General features: G+C 40.9%; 1 protein-coding gene across 1 annotated transcript in view; it reads right to left on the bottom strand.

Moving 5' to 3' along the window:
* CAST (calpastatin) overlaps positions 1 to 20577 on the bottom strand; it is a 770242-nt gene that overhangs the window by 739072 nt on the left and 10593 nt on the right. Inside the window, exon 2 of the mRNA XM_086413227.1 lies at positions 9396 to 9598. The gene's annotated coding sequence lies outside the window, so the exon portion shown is untranslated. The remainder of the gene's footprint in view (positions 1 to 9395; positions 9599 to 20577) is intronic.

Raw genomic sequence — 20577 nt, 5'->3', positions numbered from 1 at the left:
TAAAGCTATCTAAAGGTTCAACAGTAGAAGTTAGCAAATTAAGATAGATAATATGAAATATTATGCAATCATTTAAAATAGTAACTGTTAGTCCAGGTTCGATGCACGATACTGGATGCCTGGGGCTGGTGCACTGGGACGACCCAGAAGGATGGTACGGGGAAGGAGGAGGGAGGAGGGTTCAGGATGGGGAACACGTGTATACCTGTGGTGGATTCATGTTGATATATGGCAAAACCAATACAATATTGTAAAATTACAAAATAAAATTTAAAATAAATAAATAAAAACTGGAAATTTTAATAGTGAGAGACAGAATGTTATATTTAAAAAGCATAACATAAAATAGTGGGGTTGAAAATATAAAACACACAGGCTTATGAAAAGAACTATAGAAACTATTATGCAAAAATATGTATCATTAAATGGGAAAATGTGATTATGAATTGTCTTTAAATGTGTGTTTATATTGTTGGTGACCTTTATTAAAAATCACAGGGATTTATGATTCAAAAGTTTCTAAGTGTAATCGAAATACAAAGGAAAAAATAACCTACTTTCCAAAACACAACAAGCTTCAATTACTGAACTTGATATTTATCTCTTTCTTTTTCCTTTGTCTTAAAGAATTCATTGAATATTTTTATGGTGCAGTAAATTCTCATGACATGGCATATGCTTTCAACCACAGAAACTGACTTCCTAAAACCCTGCTCTAAATTCTGTAGCTACTAATTACTCAACTTCAGCAACCCATTATGGTAAGGATGGCTCCAAAGTTGTTTTCCTCACCAAAATGTTGGCTTTGATCACTGTCTTTTAATTACACAACGAAGGACTTGAGAGTCCAACCCCAGAGCCCAAACCCTTCATGTTATCAAGAAATGCCTCTTTATTCAAAAGGAAGAGTATAAATTCCAACTATTCTACTCCTTCTTAATATTTGCTTTTGTTGCCTAGAGGAAAGGAGAGGGACGTGTGTTTTCCCTTTATACTTAGGACTTTTCATCATACGTTCTTTAGAGCAATATGTTTATAGCAGGGATACTGAATAACACTAAAGACAGACTCAGTTCTGAACAGAAAGGTGACAGTCTGACAAAAAGTTCTTTGACATTTTTCTTTACATTTTTATTCTCAGCCTTTTGCCTCAGGGTTCAAATTTGTGGTTTCCAACTCTGAAAAAGTAATCCTGGAACAGCTGGCCCTATAGTGAAAACAAACCATCCTGACCTAGGGTGTGGTTCCCCAGAAAGAGACGAGCTACCCAGCGGACAGGGGACGTTCAGTCTCGAGCTGTGGAAGGAACAGGGCGCCCAGACAGCGTCACTTCTTGCAAGACAGGAAGGCAAAAAGCCAAGGAGAGAAATAAGATGAAGTTCTCTTAGCCTGTTTTCAACATAGATGTTCAAACCAAGCAAATTTAATGTGACAAACTCCCAAGAGGAAAAAAATTCCTTTTAAAAGTTTTGTTCACATAGAAATGAGACAGTGTTTCATTCGTTCACCTTGAAGGGATCCTTTAACCCATGAAATACACATTCAGGCACTTGCCCAGAGGATAAAGCAATCTGGTAGTGGGCTTAAAAGCAATCCTTCCAAAAACCGATAGCTCTCTGCCTCTTTCTTCCACATGGCTCAAAATCTTCCCCTTTGCCTAGTAAAACTCAATACTTTGAAAATTTTATTTCTTCTTCTTTTCCATATTTTTTTCTTTAGTTTAGGTTGAATGGTAATTGCTTTTATTCTCTTGGCTTGGTCAATTAGTTGGCTGGTTGTGGAAGCAAAATGCACGCAGAACTGGAAATCTGAAAAAACTGTGTTCAAGTCCCCATTCAGTCACTAAGTATATAATTATTGACAAGCCAAATACTTTTTTAGGCCTTTATTTCCTCTTCTGTAAGATAAGAAGGGTGGACTGCATGATTGCTAGGATACCATCAAACTTAAAATGTTCTGTAACTAAGAGGAAAAAATATAGATGATGCCAAGAAATCCTGGAGGAAATTTAAAACTTTAAATTTTGTCAACCTTAAAAGCAGACAGAAAGTATAGCAGAGGTGAGGCAAACCTTACATTTCATCTTCTCTTGACTTGATTTCTCAGAATTGAATTATCTCATGGAAGGTACTACTCAGACCTAAAAGACATATAGATCCAAACAAAGCTCTAAAAATAAAAGATGAGCCTATATTAGGAAGAGTGACTAGGAGCCAGTGAAGAAATTCCTGCAGTAAGAATTTCTTTCATTCTTTAAGACCAAAGCAAACAAGTAGAAAGAAAAAGTTCAGGTGCCCGTTTCAGTGCAGCTTTTCCCCCTGGCAGATCACTTTTTAGGGATTAGTTTTCATTTCCCCGCCTCTGCAGCCTAAAGGAAAAGCTAACCTGAGCCAATTTATTTTCTAACGCTGCACACCATGGAGGGTTAAATCACAGTCAAGCTGGAATTGAGGAACATGCAACCGAGATAAAGCGAGAGCAAGCATGCCATAATCCAGAAATAACTTCCAAATCCTACACTATTAAACAGTTTCAACTCCCATCTTATTCACAAAACTTTTCCTCCTAGAAATGATAGTAAGTCATTAAATTTGCTGCTGTGACCTCTGTCCTTTTTTCTCTTTCATCTCAAAACCACGGTACTAAGAGTTAAACCTATGTCTTTTCACTGGCCATTTTATATAGTAGTCAATTCGTTGGTAGCAAGTAACAGAAAATATCCATATATAACCCCAGGGATCATAGCCTGCCAGTCTCCTCTGTCCATGGGATTGCCCAGGCAAGAATACTAGAGTAGATTGCCTCTTCCTTCTCCTGGGGATCTTCCCAACTCAGGGATCGAACCCAAGTCTCCTGCACCAAGACCAGGTGGCTTAAACAATAGGAATTTACTTTTCAGAGTCAGGAGTCTGAGAAGTCCAAGATCGAAGCACTGGCCAATTCATTTCCTAGGTGAGGGCTCTCTTCCTGGCCTGCAGACAGTCACCATCTCACTATGTCCTCACATGGCAGAGAGAGAAGAAAGCAAGCTCTCTGGTGTTTCTTCTTATGAAGACACTAATCTCACCATGAAAGTCTCACCTGTATGACGTGTGTTTTCCTAGAGTGTGCCAGGAGTGGTTTGAGATGTTTTCATGCATGATCTTGCATACGTGTGTGCGTGCTCAGTCCTGTCTGACTCTCTGCAACCCCACAGCTGTAGCCCACCCAGCTCCTCTGTCCATGGGATTGTCCCAGCAAGAATACCAGAGTGGCTTTATCAGGGAAATGCAAATCAAAACTACAATGAAGTACCATCTCATGCCAGTCAGAATGGCTGCCATCGAAGTCTACAAACAATAAATGCTGGAAAGGGTGTGGAGAAAAGGGAACCCTCTTACACTGTTGGTGGGAATGCAAACTAGTACAGCCACTACAGAGAACAGTGTGGAGTTTCCTTAAAAAACTGGAAATAGAACTGCCATATGACCCAGCAGTCCCACTTCTGGGCATACACACCGAGGAAACCAGAATTGAAAGAGACACGTGTATCCCAATGTTCATCGAAGCACTGTTTATAATAGCCAGGACATGGAAGCAACCTAGATGTCCATCGGCAGACGAATGGATAAGGAAGTTGTGGTACATATACATATACAGTAGAATATTACTCAGCTATAAAAAAGAACGCATTTGAGTCAGATTTAATGAGGTGGATGAAACTGAAGCTTATTATACAGAGTGAAGTAAGTCAGAAAGAAAAACAACAATACAGTACATTAACGCACATATACGGAATTTAGAAAGACGGTAACGACGACCCTATATGCAAGGCAGCAAAAGAGACACAGATGTAAAGAACAGACTTTTGGACTCTGTGGGAGAAGGTGAGAGTGGGATGATTGGGGAGAATAGCATTGAAATATGTATATTGCCATATGTGAAACAGATGACCAGTACAACTTTGATGCATGAAACAGGCACTCAAAGCTGGTACACTGGGACAACCCAGAGGGATGGGGTGGGGAAGGAGATGGGAGGGGGCTTCAGGATGGGGGGACACATGTACACTCATGGCTGATTCACGTTGATGTACGGGAAAAACCACCACAATATTGTAAACTAATTAGCCTCCAATTAAAAAAAAAAAAAAATACTGGAGTGAGTTGCCATTTCCTCCTCCAGGGGATCTTCTCGACCCAGGGATTGAACCCATGTTTCCTGCATTGCAGGCGGATTCTTCACCACTGAGCTGTCAAGGAAGCCTTTTATGACTTGATTGAAACTTAATTATCTCCCAAAGGCCCCATCTCCCAACACAATCACACCAGAGGTCAGGGCATCAATATACGAATTTGGGGAGCACAATTCAGCCCACAGAACTACACAACCTACAGAAGAAATAAGTTTATTAAAAAATACTGAGTAGCTCACAGAAACAAAAAGAATTCTAAAGAACAAATAGGGTAGCTGAGGGTGGGTAGGCAACAGGAGTCAACAGTTAGTTCATTCATGACGTTAATACTAGAAAGAATTAGTTTTAACTAAGTTTTCAGTCTTCGAGTCTCTCCATGCAAGATACAAAAAAATCAGAGAGAATGTGATTATCCTAGCTTTAGTCCTGAGGCAGGGTAACTTGGTTAATACTTATAAGGACACATCATAGACTAGACTGGGGCAGCAGATAGGAACAGGAGAACTAATTCTCCAGAAAAGAGAGAGATGAATACAAGTAGCCGAAGAGCAACAAATATCCAGTGTTCTCTGTTCAGTAGAGACTTACAAGAAACCTGGGTTTCAATGCTGGCTCATTAACTGGTCATTTTAGGCAAATTTATTAGACTTACCAAACCTCAGGTTTTGCATCATGCAAAGGGAAAAAGTAATATCTGTCTAATGGCAACACTGTGTTGACTAAGTAAGTTATTCACAGAGCAACTAATGTGTCCTAAATCCTCAATAAAGGTTAGATCCCTTCCTTCTCATTCTTAAATATGGCAGGAGAGCTGCTGATTCACTGTTTTAGTCTGTACACACATGCTGCTGATGCTGCTTAGTCACTCAGTCGTGTCTGACTCTTTGTGACCCCATGGACTATAGCCCTCCAGGCTCCTCTGTCCATGGGATTTTTCAGGCAAGGACACTGGAGTGGGTTGCCATTTCCTTCTCCAGGGGATCTTCCCAACCCAGGGATCAAACTTGTGTCTCCTGCTTGGCAGGTGGATTCTTCACCACTGAGCCACCTCAGAAGCCAGGTTATTTTTTAAATTACAAAATAAAATACAACTTGTACTATGTGGACATGTTATACTGTTACAAGTGTTTTGCATATTAGCCAATTATGTGAAATCAAAGGGATAACAGGCTGAGTCAGACTTAAATGAATAACTTTTGGTAAATCTCGGGTTAAGGTAAGAAGGTCAAGCTTTGACCTCTGAGGCATGGAGAATAAACAGTCTCAGTGACAATATTGCTCATCATTTCTGAGTCAAAAATGAGCCTTCTGTTTGTTAAACACAATGGACATGTTCCCTATTAAAGCTTCCAGCCAAGCGGCTCAGATCTAGGAATTTAACTGGGATTTCTGATCTTTGAACTCTTGAAATTATATGTGAAATTGATTGTGTATTTGTGTGTGTTCATGCATACATGTAGGTCGAAAACCACTGCTTTAACCAAAGAGAGAGCAAATAAACCTCTATGAGCCACTCCAAAGAGCAACAGCCACTTTCAAATTCTCTTCCCTTAAAAGAGTGGATATATGTAAACGTATGACTGATTCATTTTGCGGTATAGCAAGAAATGAACACAACATTGTAAAGCAACTATACTCTAATAAAAATTCATTTAAAATTGGAAATTTAAATTTTCGGAGAAGGCAATGGCACCCCACTCCAGTATTCTTGCCTGGAAAATCCCATGGACAGAGGAGCCTGGTAGGCTGCAGTCCATGGGGTCGCACAGAGTCAGACACGATTTCATTTAAAATTGGAAATTTAAATTTTAAACCCCCCAAATTAATTAATTAATTAAAAATTGTAAAAAATAATGTTTCTTCCCTTTCAGGTGGACTCAAATATTCACGATCCTACAGTGTATCCCACTAATATCTACAAGAAAAGAAGCAACAAGTGCCTAATACACCAGAAAGTACAGTTATGCCAGAGACAACGCTTATTAACTTCATTTTAGCCATGGAACTTGTTGCAATAAATGTCTTCCCTGAAACTCAGTATGTAAAACAGATTTTCTAAACAAATAGGTTCTACAGGCAGTTTACGTCTTCACAGAAAAGACTTTTCTTGTTTTGCGGAAAACATGAAGCATCCATTGTTGTCATTGTTCAGTTGCTAAGTGGTGTCTGACTCTATGCGACCCCATGGAATGCAGCACACCAGGCTTCCTTGTCCTTCACTATCTCCTGGAGTTTGCTCAAACTTGTGTCCATTGAGTCAGCAATACCATTCAACCATCTCATCCTCTGTCATCCCCTTCTCCTCCTGCCCTCAGTCTTTCCCAGCATCAGGGTCTTTTTCAATCTTCACATCAGGTGGCCAAAGTATTAGAGCTTCAGCTTCAGCATCAGTCCTTCCAGTAAATACTTAGGGTTGATTTCCTTTAGGATTAATTGGTTTGATCTCCTTGTAGTCCAAGGGACTCTCAAGAGTCTTCTCCAGCACCACAATCTGAAAGCATCTATTCTTCAGCACTCAGCCTTCTTCATAGTCCAACTCTCACATTCATACATGACTACTGGAAAAACCATAGCTTTGACTATATAGACCTTTGTTTGCAAAGTAATGTCTCTGCTTTTTAATATGTTGTCTAGGTTTACCATAGCTTTTCTTTCAAGAAGCAAGAGTCTTAATTTCATAGCTGCAGACACCTTCCACAGTGATTTTGGAGCCCAAGAAAATAAAATCTGTTACTCTTTCCACTTTTTCCCTTTCTATTTGCAATGAAGTGATGGGACCAGATGTCATGATCTTAGTTTTTTAACTGTTAAGTCAGCTTTTTTGCTCTCCTCTTCACCCTCATCAAGAAGCTCTTCAGTTCCTCTTCATGAAGCACCCATGAGGATCCCTGGAGTCACTAAGAAGACTATTTAGATTGCTAAGATACTGGTGAGTGGCCCTTTGCAGAAGCACATTCTCTAAACTCAGCTGCAGTGTATCTCTAGCTGGCTCCTTCCACTTCCCCACAAAAGCTGTCTGAGAATTTCTCAAGTCTTACAGACTTCCCCACCCCCGCATTCCCTGGAGAGCATATGGACCCCTTCACCAAGAGGGTCAAGCCCCAATGATGCAATTGCTGAGATTTCTTTCCTCAAGTTCTCTATATCCCCACTCATTCCAAGCTCATTGTCTATATCTTAGTGTTTTCCCCACTTCAAGCAATCAAATATCACCTTCATAATTTTTGCCAAATCATATTTATGCTAGTATTACTTAACAGTGTTTTTTATGTCAATTCATTTTATTTACTCACATACATTTACGTATAAACATTTAAGCTATTTTCATTAAGGCATCTTAATGGAAAATTTTAAACATATACAAAAATAGAGAGTATATGGAGTAGGAAGCCCATAAGGAGCCCCTAGGTACTCTTCAGCTTCAACAATTATCAATCCATAACCAGTCATTTCTCCAATTATACCAAACCCCATCCTGAACATTTTTAATCAAATCCCAGTCATCATATCATTGCACCAATAAATACATCAGTGTTGGCCTCTGAAAGGTAAGGAACTTCTTTAGGTATACTTCTTTCTAAAATTAGCAGATCAAGGAAAAGGACAGGTACAAAGTATAAAAGTACATAGTCTGGAGAGAAAAAAAAAAAAAAATAGCATGCAAAGTGAGAGAAGGGACTAGAAATGAGAGAGAGAGAGGCAGAGAAAAGTAGGGCAATGGCTGGCCAGGAAAGTCTCCAAAGAATGAGACCAACTCCAGTGCCAAGCAGATGGTGGGTGCAGGTGAAGGCTCCAGTACGTGGAGTACGGGAGTAGATGGTGGGTGCAGGTGAAGGCTCCAGTACGTGGAGTACGAGCAGAATCTGGGGCAAATGGGAGTCCCACTGGTGGATGGGAAATACACTCAGAACGAGGAGTTGGGGAACCAGGTCGGGCCTAGGCACCAACGTGGGGTGCTAGATGAGGGACGCTGCAACTGAAGAAACACCAAAGGGAAACAGAGACGGACTGGAGACACAGAAGAAGAAAGTGGAAGCTGACAGGAGCAGCGAGGGTGGGAGAGGCATAGCTGGGGACTGACATTAAAATGGGATCCTGCTTGAGGAGAGGTTTTGTTAGTAGGAAAAGTATGGTAAGCTGGTCTTGAAAGGGGACACTGGAAGGATTAAGAGGAGGAAATTTGAGGACCAGATGGAGACAAAGGGAGGAAAGCTGTATATAGGATAACTAAAGAAAAGTATAGGGTATATGAGTGTTCGCCTTTAAACTCGTTATGGTCTTGGCCCGAAGTAAAAGAACTTCTACATACCACCAATGAAATCCTAACTGAGAGACACAGTGACTCTTAACCCTCACTATATTCATTTCTCTGATCAAGCATTTCACTCTCTTGAGCACCATCTTCTTCCTGTGTACCTTTGAGCTCTATGACCCTCTAATTTTCGGTCTTTAGATTCTCATTCTACCTCTTAAAATCTTTGAGTGGGTCTTCCTTCTCTCCTATCTGCCCTTCAGAGGCAACATTCACCAGGGTTATGTACCTCCCAATCAACCTTGTCCATTCCCACATCTATCTGCTCATGTGCGTGCTGAGTTGTGTATGAATTTTTGACCCCATGGGCTATAGCCCCCCCTGGTTTCCCTGTATGTGGAATTTTCCAAGCAAGAATGCTGGAGTGGGTTGCCATTTCCTACTCCAGGGGATCTTCCTGACCCAGGGACTGAACCCCATCTCTTGAATCTCCTGCAATGGCAGACTCATCACCTGTGAAGCCCCCACATCTGTATACTGGTTCCCAGATATACATCTCTAGCCATACTGATGATTTTGAGCCTGGGACCCAAATTTCTAGCTGCTTTTTGCATAACTGTCACCACACTGATATGCTCAGATATCTTAAATTCAATCTATTTGAAGACAAACTAAATTTTTTAGCTCAACAAACATATTCCTCTTTCCAGTCCCCTGATCTTAGTCACAGTATCTCTAATCACTAAGCGGGAAACCTTGGGGTCAGTTCTGAGCCCTCCCTCTCCTTCTCCACCTGAGTAGGAATGTTGCTGACCACCAGCATCTTTTGATCATCCATTCCAAATTTGAGAAATTCCTCAAATCCTCAAAAGTAGAAAAGGCTGAATGCCCCTTTCCCTGTCTCCCTTGTAACCAGGATGCAAGCTTCTGACCCAGTGAGGAAGGAAGCCAGAGCTGCACAGTACCTACTTTCATGAGGTCGAAGGTAGACGTATGCAGTTTGGAGCAGGCAGTGGTAGGTTCTGGAATCCCATGCCCAGCATCAGTGGTCATCTGTGGTGTGACACATAGTGGACTCTTCACTGTAGCAACCCCATGGTGTGGTACGAGCACAGTTCCTGGCTGCATGGCTCCCAGTCCTGACTCTCTGGACCTCTTGGAAATCCCACAACCTAGGAAACATATTTTCATAATTCTTCTACTTCAATTAGCTGAGGATATACCTTTGCAAAGAGTCGGACACGACTGAGTAACTGATCTGATCTGATCTGATCTGAATACCTAAGTTGCTCTACTTTCCCAAAATCAGTTACTAAACTTTGTCTCCTAGACTTACTGAATGCTCATCTAATGCCAAGTCCCTCCTTCCTCTTCCCAGAGCCTCTACCTTGGTTCTGGCTTTATCAGCTGCATAGACTCCTGGCCCCCTCGCTTCAGCACACTTTGCAATGCATACACCTTTGTTCACATCTCCATCATCTGAGCCTTAAAGATACCTCCATGATAGCACTGACCCCACTCCTTTGGAGCCATTTGTTCAATCATTTCTCCTAGTCTGTCAGGCTGCTATTAAAAAACATACCACAGATTGGACAGCTTACAAACAACAGACATTTATTTCTCCTAGTTCTGGAGACTTCTAGTCTGAGATCAAGGTGCCAGCATAGTTGGGTGAGGGCCTTCTTCTGAGCTGCAGGCTTTTCATTGTATCCCCACATGATCTATGGATCTCTTTTATAAAAGCACTAACCCCATTTAGAGGTTCAACTGTCATAACCTGATCACCTCCTACAGGCCCCACCTCCTAATACTATCACATTGAGCGCTGGAACTTCATTATATGAATTTAGATGTAGGGAAATCCAAAAATTCAGACTATAACAATTACTGTTTTTCCCATTAGCCTGGGTGTTAAGGCGTTATGGCTTAGTGAAGACAGCACAAGTTTTGATGTTAGGCAGTCAGTGGCTGAACCTCAACTTACTCGCTGTGGAATTCTGAGAAATTCATTTAATCTCTCTAATGTTCCATTTCCATTGTCACTAAAACATGTGTGATTCTTTGCAACCCCCATGGACTGCAGCATACCAGGCTCTTCTGTCCTCCACTATCTCCCAGAGTTTGCTCAAATTCATGTCCATTGAGTCAGTGATGCCATCCAACCATCTTATCCTCTCTCGCCCCCTTTTCTTCCTGTCCTCAATCTTTCCCAGCATCAGGATCTTTTCCAATGAGTTGGCTCTTCTCATCAGGTGGCCAAAGTATTGGAGCTTCAGCATCAGTCCTTCCAATGAATACAGGATTGATTTACTTTAAGATTGACTGATTTGATGTCCTTGCTGTCCAAGGGAGTCTCAAGCGTCTTCTCCAGCACCACAGTTTGGAAGGCATCAATTCTTCCGTGCTTAGCCTTTTCTGTCGTCCAGCTCTCACATCTCTACATGACTACTGGAAAAATCATAGCTTTGACTATATGAACCTCTGATAGCAAAGTGATGTCTCTGCTTTTTAATACACTGCCTACATTTGTCATAGCTTTCCTTTCTAGGAATAAGTGTCTTTTAATTTTGTGGCTCCAGCTACTGTCCCCAGTGATTTTGGAGCCCAAGGAAAGAAAATGTGCCACTGTTTCCACTTTTTCCCCTTCTATTTGCCATGAAGTGATAGGACCAGTTGCCATGATCTTAGTTCTTTGAATGTTGAGTTTTAAGCCAGCTTTTTCACTCTCCTCTTTCATATTCATCAAGAAGCTCTTTAGTTCCTCTTCACTTTCTGCAATTAGAGTGATATCTCCTGCATATCTGAGGTGATGGTATTTCTCCTGGAAATCTTGACTCCAACTTGTGATTCATCCAGCCTGGCATTTCATATGATGTACTCTATGTATAAGTTAAATAAGCAGGGTAACAATATACAGTCTGTTGTACTCCTTCCCCAATTTGGAATCAGTTCATTATTCCATATGTCCAGTTCTAACTGCTGCTTATTGACCTGCATACAGGTTTTGCAGGAGGCAAGTAAGGTGGTCTTGTATTCACATCTATTTAAGAATTTTCCACAGTTTGCTGTGATTCAATAGTCAAAGGGTTTAATGTAGTCAAGGAAGCAGATGTAGATATTTTTTCTGTAATTATCTTGCTTTCTCTATGATCCAATGAATGTTGGCAATTTGATCTCTGGTTCCTCTGCCTTTTCTAAACCCAGCTTGTATATCTTGGAAGTTCTCGGTTCACATACTGTTGAAGCCTAGTTTGAAGTTTTTTTGAGCATAACCTTGCTAGCATGTGAAATGAGTGCAATTATACAGTAGTTTGAACATCCTTTGGCATTGCCCTTCTTTGGAGTTGGAGTGAAAACTAGCCTTAGAGGAAGAGAACCAAAGACAAGATTATTATAGGTTCCATTCCCCTGGATACTGTCACACAAGCTTCCAGCTATTCTAGAACACCTGTAGAGTCACCTGGGGTGTGAAGAAAAGCTGGGCTTAAGACTCGCCTGTTTCAGGATCTGCCTGCCAATGGAAAGGCTATGCCTTTCAGCCCAAGCCTCCGAGGCCAGCAACTCCCTGTCCTCCTAGTCCCAGGAGTGTGCTCAGTAGACCCTCCGCATTCCACAGATACTGTACTCTACTGTTGAGCTTCACCACGAGAACCATTCCCACCGATGGTGGGACAGTAATTGAGATAATACATATAAACAAAGCATTCCACAAATAGTGACCATTATCATTATTCATTCTGAGCAGAGATGCTTCTCTGCTATATATCATAAGTACCTAAACAAGAGACATGGAAATTGTGCTTCATGAATTTTTAGAGAATATATGAATTCATGGACAAATTCTGTTTTTATTGGACTTAGACTGCTTTCCCCTCACTTGTCCTTACCTTTTTTCATTTAGCAAACTCCTATCTAGCTTTCAACATCCACCGCAAATCACACTCCTTTTATTAAGCCTTTCTGATGACCCCCAGTCAGAATTGATTATCCTTTGCTCTAGATTCCCAAAGTTCTTTGTTGAGAGCCAACAGAGAACTCATCACAAAGATCATGGCTTGATTTATAGTTATTTACTTACTTATGTGACTTCCCTGGTGGCTCAGACAGTAAAGCGTCTGCCTACAATGTGGGAGACCCGGGTTCAATCCCTGGGTCGGGAAGATCCTGGAGAAGGAAATGGCAACCCACTCCAGTATTCTTGCTGGAAAATGTCATGGGTGGAGGAGCCTGGTGGGCTATAGTCTAAGAGGTCGCAAAGAGTCAGACACGACTGAGTGACTTCACTTCACTTCATTTACTTATGTGACCATCTCTCTTATTAAACACATTTTCATTCCAGACAAGGGCCTATATTACTTTCCTTTGTAAGATACATAGGACTCATGATGGTTAATTTTATGTGTCAACTTGTCTGGGCTATGGTACCCACATATTTGGTCAAACACTAATCTAGATGTTGCTGTGAAATATTTTTTTAAATGAGCAAATTTTGCAAAAAGCAAATTACTTTCCATAATTTAGATGGATCTCATCTAATCAGTTGGAAATGTTGACAGAAAAAAAAAAAAAAAAGACTGACTTCCCCCAGTGAAGAGGAAAGGCAGTCTCTGGACTGCTTTCAGACTTGAGATACAACATCAGCTCTTCTTTGGGTCTCCAGCCTGTCAGCTTACCCTGAAAACTTTGATCCTGCCATTCTCCACAGTCCAGTTTCTTAAAATAAATCTAAATAGATGATGTTCAGATAGACAGACAGATGGAAAAACAGATTGATCAATCCTATTAGTGTGTGTGTGAGAGAGAGAGAGATCTTGAACAGCAGTGTGAACTGTGTGAACACAGTGTGAACTGTGCAGGTCCATTTATACATGGAGTTTTTTTCAATAAATCCAGACTACACTACTACACTATCTGCAGTTGGTTGAGTGTAGAACCCTGGATACAAAGAGCCAAGTGCAAAGTTATACACGGATTTTCAACTGTGCAGGGGTCTGTGCTCCTAACGTTCCTCCCATCATGTTGTTCAAGAGTCAACTGTAGAGACAGATGGATAGATAGATTGACAGGGATACACACACACATACACACACATACACACACATACACACACACATATGTATCTACCTATATCTATATCTAAATGCTATATCATACATAGGATATCCTATTAATTCTGTTTCTCTGAGAACCCTGGTGAATACAGTATTTCTCCAGTGTTTGCCTTCTCATGGTATGTACTCAGTAATTGCTTCATGAAGAGGTGAGCTGGAAGTGAACAGGAGAAGATGAAAACTGCTGAAGAACGTGAGGCAAGGTAGCCTGGGGACAAGGACAGTGGGAAAAGTCCAGGTGGGTAGAACACCATCTTGCTGGTGAGGCCTCACGAATCCCACCTCTTCTCCAGTTTTCCTAGACAAGGCCCAGGGCAGACACCGCCTGCTCAATAATAAAAGCATCATGAGGCCAGAGATTCTTTTGGCTGAATCTCTAAGAGACCAGGGTTCAGATAGGGTAATGGAGAACAAACTCCCCAGCAGTGAGTCAGTGCCCAGTAAATGCTGCTGCCTGACTAAAACAATGACACGACTTTTATCTTGGTGTGCACTTCAGTTCAGCAGTGGAGCCCAGCCATGACCCTCTGTCCTTCCTGAACACTGCTTCCCCTTTCGGCTCATCAACCTGATGATGCCTCCATCTTCCTTCATACTTCCCCTGACTTTATTACCAGAGCCCCTTATCTCTCAGCACCTTGCACCAGCTAGGGTGGCCCTTCAGCTGCTTTGAGTTTGCCAGCACTGCCCAGCCAGGGCTGCATTTAAAAGCCATCTAACTCTCTAGTTTCTGCAAATACAGGAACTGTGTAAGCAGGTTTTTTAAAGGGAAAACTATAAAATGTGGACAGTAAATTATATCGCTGTTTTCCCCTCCCATTGAAAAATGGCAGGCTGCTAAGTGGTTTGGAGCTCAGTCAGTGTTTCAGATTAAAGGGAGTTGAATTTAAACCTCACATTACTTCTAGAGCATGAAAAAGAAAGAACCTTAAATAGTCCCCATAACTGACAGGCGAAAAGGGGTGTCTCTGTCAGTCATTATTGCTATTTTTGTATTTGTAAATGGATGGAAGGTCTCTGGAGCTTTTTTAATCTTAAGTATGCCCATTTTAAAGCAAGCCAATTTAAGAAAGCCCAGCCTAGCAAAACAGATGAATGAGAAAGTATTTCTTCATTTTATAAAAGAATTCTTCACTCCAAAAGCAATTAAGACAATCTCTATGATTATTAATGCCTTAAAAGTCTACCACAAATGTGCTTCTAATGATCTGTCTGAAAAGTTATTTCCCTATTGAAGGGTCCAGGTAATTACTTAGAGATTAAAATGAGCCATATCCATGTTGCATTATTTAAAACTTGTGTTTACTGGAAGCCTAAATTGGGCAAAGGATTTCCTACACACACAAATAGTCTCTCTTGTCAGATTGATTTGCAAAAGGAAAATTAAAAGAAAATAAAGAATGCAACCTTAAGAATGAGATTATTTGAGATTCAAAATAATATCCTTATGGACTCATTTTTACAGGGCATTAACTTTCAACAAAAGATTGAGTACCTAATATTACAGAAACCATGAATACATTATTTGCTCATTCCACATATATAAATTGGACATGGTCAAGCAGAAGATGGCAAGAATGAACATTGACATTTTAGGAATCGGGAAACTAAAATGAACGGAAATAGGTGAATTTAATTCAAATGACCACTAATATCTACTACTGTGGGCAAGAATCCCTTAGAAGAAATGGAGTAGCCCTCATAGTCAACACAAGAGTCCGAAATACAGTACTTGGATGCAATCTCAAAAACAACAGCATGATCTCGGTCTGTTTTCAAGGCAAACCATTCAACATCACAGTAATCCATGTTTATGCACCAACCACTAATGCCAAAGAAGCTGAAATCAAATGGTTCCATGAAGACCTACCTTCTAGAACTAAAACCAAAAAGAGATATTCTTTTCATCATAGGGGATTAAAATGCAAAAGTAGGAAGTCAAGAGATACCTGGAGTAGTGTTTGGCCTTGGAGTACAAAATGAAGCAGGGCAAAGGCTAACAGAGTTTTGCAAAGAGAACACACTGAGCATAGCAAACACCCTCTTCCAAGAACACAAGAGAAGACTCTACACATGGACATCACCAGATGGTCAATAGAGAAATGAGATAGATTATATTCTTTGCAGCCAAAGATAGAGAAGCTCTTCTCCATCTTCAGCAAAAACAAGACCTGGAGCTGACTGTGGCTCAGATCATCAGTTCCTTATTGCAAAATTCAGCTTAACTTGAAGACAGTAGGGAAAAACACTAGACCATTCGGCTATGACCTAAATCAAACCCCCTATGATTATACAGCAGAAGTGACAAATAGATTCAAGGGATTAGATCTGGTAGACAGAGTGCCTAAATAACTATGGATGGAGGGAGGTTCATGACATTGTACAGGAGGCGGTGACCAAAATCATCCCTAAGAAAAAGAAATGCAAGAAGGCAACATGGTTGTCTGAGAAGGTCTTCTTTTCTGAGAAGAGACATGAAAGGCATGGGAGAAAGGGAAAGATATACCCAACTGAATGCAGGGTTCCAGGGAATAGTAAGGAGGGATAAGAAAGTGAATAATGCAAAGAAATAGAGGAATACAATAGAATGGGAAAGACTAGAGATGTCTTCAAGAAAATTAGAAATACCAAGGGAACATTTCAACCAAACATGGGCACAATGAAGTATACACAAATAGCAAGGATTTAACAGAAGCAGAAGAGGTTAAGAAGAAATGATAAGAATACACAGAAGAACTATAAAAAAAAGGTCTTAATGACCCAGATAACCACGATGGTGTGCTCACTCATCTAGAGCCAGACATCCTGGAGTGTGAAGTCAAGTGGGCCTTAGGAAGTGTTACTACAAACAAAAGTAGTGGAGGTGATGGAATTCCAGCTGAGCTATTTGACATCCTAAAAGATGATGCTATTAAACTGCTGTACTCTATAGGCCAGAAAATTTGGAAAACTCAGCAGTGGCCACAGGACTGGAAGATCAGTTTTCATTCCAATCCCAAAGAAGGACAATGCCAAAGAATGTTCAAACTAGCATACGGTTGCACTCATTTCACATGCTAGGAAGGTAATGCTCAAAATTCTCCAAGCTAGACTTCAACAGCATGTGAACTGAGAACTTACAGATGTAGAAACTGAATTGAAAAAAGGCAGAAGAACCAGAGATCAAATTGCCAACATTCGTCCAATCACAGAAAAAGGAAGAAAATTCCAGAAAAACATCAACTTTTGCTTTATTGACTATACTAAAGCCTGTGACTGTGTGGATCACAAGAAACTGGGAAATAAAGAGATTGGAATACCTGACCACCTTACCTGTCTCCTGAGAAACCTATATGCAGATCAAGAAGCAACAGTTAGAAACAGACATGGAACAACGGACTGCTTCAAAATTGGGAAAGGAGTACATCAAAAGTACATACTGTGATCCTGCTTATTTCACTTCTGTGTAGAGTACATCATGTGAAACGTTGATCTGGGTAGATCACAAGCTAGAATCAAGATTTCTGGGAGAAACATCAATAACCTCAGATATGCAGATGACACCACTCTAACACTAGAAAGCAAAGAGGAAATAAGAGCCTCTTGATAAGGGTGAAAGAGAAAAATGAAAAAGCTGGCTTAAAACTCAACTCTAAAAATACAAAGTTCATGGCATATGGTTCCATCATTTCAAGGTAAACAGATGGGGTAGATGGGGAAACAATGGAAACAGTGGGCTCCAAAATCACTGCATATGGTGACGACAGCCATGAAATCAAAAGACACATGCTCCTTGGAAGAAAAGCTATGAAAAACCTAGACAGCATATTAAAAAGCAGAGACATTACTTGGCTGACAAATGTCTGTGTAGTCAAAACTATGGTTTTTCCAGCTGTCATGCATGGATGTGAGAGTTGGACTGTGAAGAAAGCTGAGCACTGAAGAATTTATGCTTTTGAACTGTGGTGTTGGAGAAGACTCTTGAGAGTCCCTTGGACAGCGAGGAGATCCAACCAGTCCATCCTAAAGGAAATCAGTCCTGAATATTCATTGGAAGAACTGGTGCTAAAGCTGAAGCTCCAATACTTGGGCCACCTGATGCGAAGAACTGACTCATTGGAAAAGACCTTGATGCTGGGAAATATTGAAGGCAGGAGAAGGGGACGACAGGGGAAGAGATGGTTGGATGGCATCACCGACTCGATGGACATAAGTTTGAGGAAGCTCCAGCAGTTGCTGATGGACAGGGAAGCCTGGCATGCTGCAGTCCATGGGGTCACAAAGAGTCAGACACGACTGAGTGAATGAAATGAACTGAAACAGATGGGGGAAAAGTAGAAGCATTGACAGATCTTATTTTCTTGAGCTCCAAAATCATTGCAGATGGTGACTGCAACCATGAAATTAAAAGACGCTTGCTTCTTGGAAGAAAAGCCATGACAAACCTAGACAGCATATTTAAAAGCAGAGACATCACTTTGCCAACAAAGGTCTGTATAGTCAAAGGTATGGTTTTTCCAGTAGTCATGTTAAGGGTGTGAGAGTTGGACCATAAAGAAGGCTGAGTTCGAAAGAATTGGTACTTTCAAACTGTGGTACTGGATAAGACCCCTGAGAGTCCCTTGGACTGAAAGGATATCAAACCAGTCAATCCTAAAGGTAATCAACCCTGAATATTCATTGGAAGGACTGATGCTGAAGCTGAAGCTCCAGTACTCTGGCCACCTGATGCAAGAGCCACCTCATTGGACAATACCCTAATGCTGGGAAACATTGAGTGCAGGAGGAGAAGGGGGTGACAGAAGATGAGATGTCTGGATGGCATCACCGATTCAATGGACATGAGTTTTAGCAAACTCCAATAGATAGTAAAGGACAAGGAAGCCTGGTGTGCTGCAGTCCATGGGATTGCAAAAACTCAGACATGACTTAACAACTGAACAACAACAGATAAATCTTGGTTACTTAATACTTCTAAAGTAATGTGCTATCCCCTGAAGTGGATACAAAATAAAGGTTATGTTTTTCCCTCCAAAGAAGTTGAAGAAGTAAATCATTCTTCTTCATAAGTCATATGAACCACTTGTGAAATAAGGTCAGAAATTATAGTGTGCCACGTGGAAAAAAAAAAAAAAAGAACAGATAGTAAGCAAAACAAGAAAAGGGAAACCAATAACAGCTGAAGTGGCGAGAGAAATGAAACTTGAGCTGGCTGCTGAACCAAGAATTTGTACCCAAGCTACTTTAAAAAATGTCCAGGATGGGACTCAAAAATAGAAGAGAAAAGGTAAAAAGTGAAGTTTAAAAAGAGAAACAGATGTCAGGAGAGAAACTATGATCACATAGTAAGCTATGGGGAGGAACAGAACACTGTAGAGTCAGAGGGGAAAACAGAGTCCCAAATCCTAAGAAAAGGTCCAGAACAGCCAAACACAACCAGGCTGGCTCTCAGGCCCTGCTGCTGAGGTTCCTTCTCTCCACAGGATTCACGGTCAGAGGGTGCGCAAACTCCACAGTGTCCCAGTGACATTCAAACCTCTTTTAATGGTGGACCTAGCCTGGAACTCACAGAACCCTGTTCCTCCTTCTCTCTTCCTGATTCTGCCGGCACTAGCAGTTTTCTGCCACAAATGCTTAATAAAGTCTTAACAGGAATGGAAGTATTCCAGCCTGTTCTCATCCTCATTACACTCATGACGCTTCCTGTCTCTATAACAGATACTCATGACGCTTCCTGTTTCTATAACAGATATTCTTAATGCCACCCCTGACTTCACTGAATTCCCCTCTGACTGTTGGAAACTTTGTGCATGACCATCCCAGGGACAATATTTGCTCTTTCGTTACATAGTAGTAACGTAGTACATCTTCGTAGTAAGATCACAGACATGGAGAAAGAGCTGCAGGTTAACTGCCCTAGAATTAACGCTTTAAATCCCACAGGAGGGGCAGACGTAAGAACAATCTGGCACAAAGAGCACTTCCTCTCTGGCACCAGGCCAAGGGGCTGAAACAGAATCTAAAAGCTTCAGGGCAAGGGTATGTGTGTGTATACCTAAATACATATTTGTTGTTGTTTAGTCACGGGGTCATATCCAACTCTTTTGCGACCCCACGAACTGTAGCCCACCAGGCTCCTCTGGTCATGGGATTCAGTCCACCAGGCTCCTCTGGTCATGGGATTCTCCAGGCAAGAATACTGAGGTGGGTTGCTTCCTTCTACAGGGGATCTTCCTGACCCAGGGATTAAACCCGTGTCTCCTGCTTTGGCAGGAGGATTCTTTGCCACTGAGATATCAGGGCAGCACGTATGTATGTGTATCGCTTTGCTGTACACCTGAAACTACACAACACTGTAAATCAACTATAGTTCAACAACAACAAAAAAAAAAAACACAAAGATCTAGGGCTGGAAGGTGGAGGGCTACCCACTCTGCATAACAAATATTGCTAGTTATATTTCTAGAACATGGTATTTTTTAGTTCCACAGTGCATTATACTTTAAAATCTTCTTTCCCTTGCTTTATTTCATGTCTTAAATGCTTTCAAATAAAAGACTCTTCAAAAATAGGAAATATCAGTTTCCTTTATTTAAGAATAATATATATACAAGGTAGAGCCCAGCTCTTATGCACAAGGCTCAGTGAATGTACCCACCACTCAAGGTCAGGATATATAGCATTTCAAGCCCAAAAGACTCTCCTGCGCCTCCTCTCAATAATTTTTTTTCTTCATTCCACTGACTTTTTTAATAAAAATTAAAGTTAGAAACAATAACACCCAGCTATGCTCAATCCACTGACATTTGGGAAAGCTGATTCACTGATGTGCTTTCAAAGTTCCAAGAAACAGTGATGGAAAAGAGCAAAAATATTATTGTGTTCCTGGTTTACACCAGGAAAAAACTGTCCTATCCCTCACATCAAACCCCAGCTTTTTGAATGCACTCATTAGGGATTAAAAAATATATTTTTAGAAAAATATCATATCTAAGAAATATTGACAATAGGAATAACAAGTACCAGGAGACAATTATTAGCCTTTAAAAAATTTAAGTCAG

The sequence above is a fragment of the Bos grunniens genome, chromosome 7 (assembly GCF_055505025.1).
Source record: "Bos grunniens cultivar Pamir isolate PY7600 chromosome 7, Bosgru_T2T1.0, whole genome shotgun sequence".
NCBI classification, from domain to species: Eukaryota; Metazoa; Chordata; class Mammalia; order Artiodactyla; family Bovidae; genus Bos; species Bos grunniens.
This window is presented reverse-complemented; position numbering and strand designations above follow the sequence as displayed.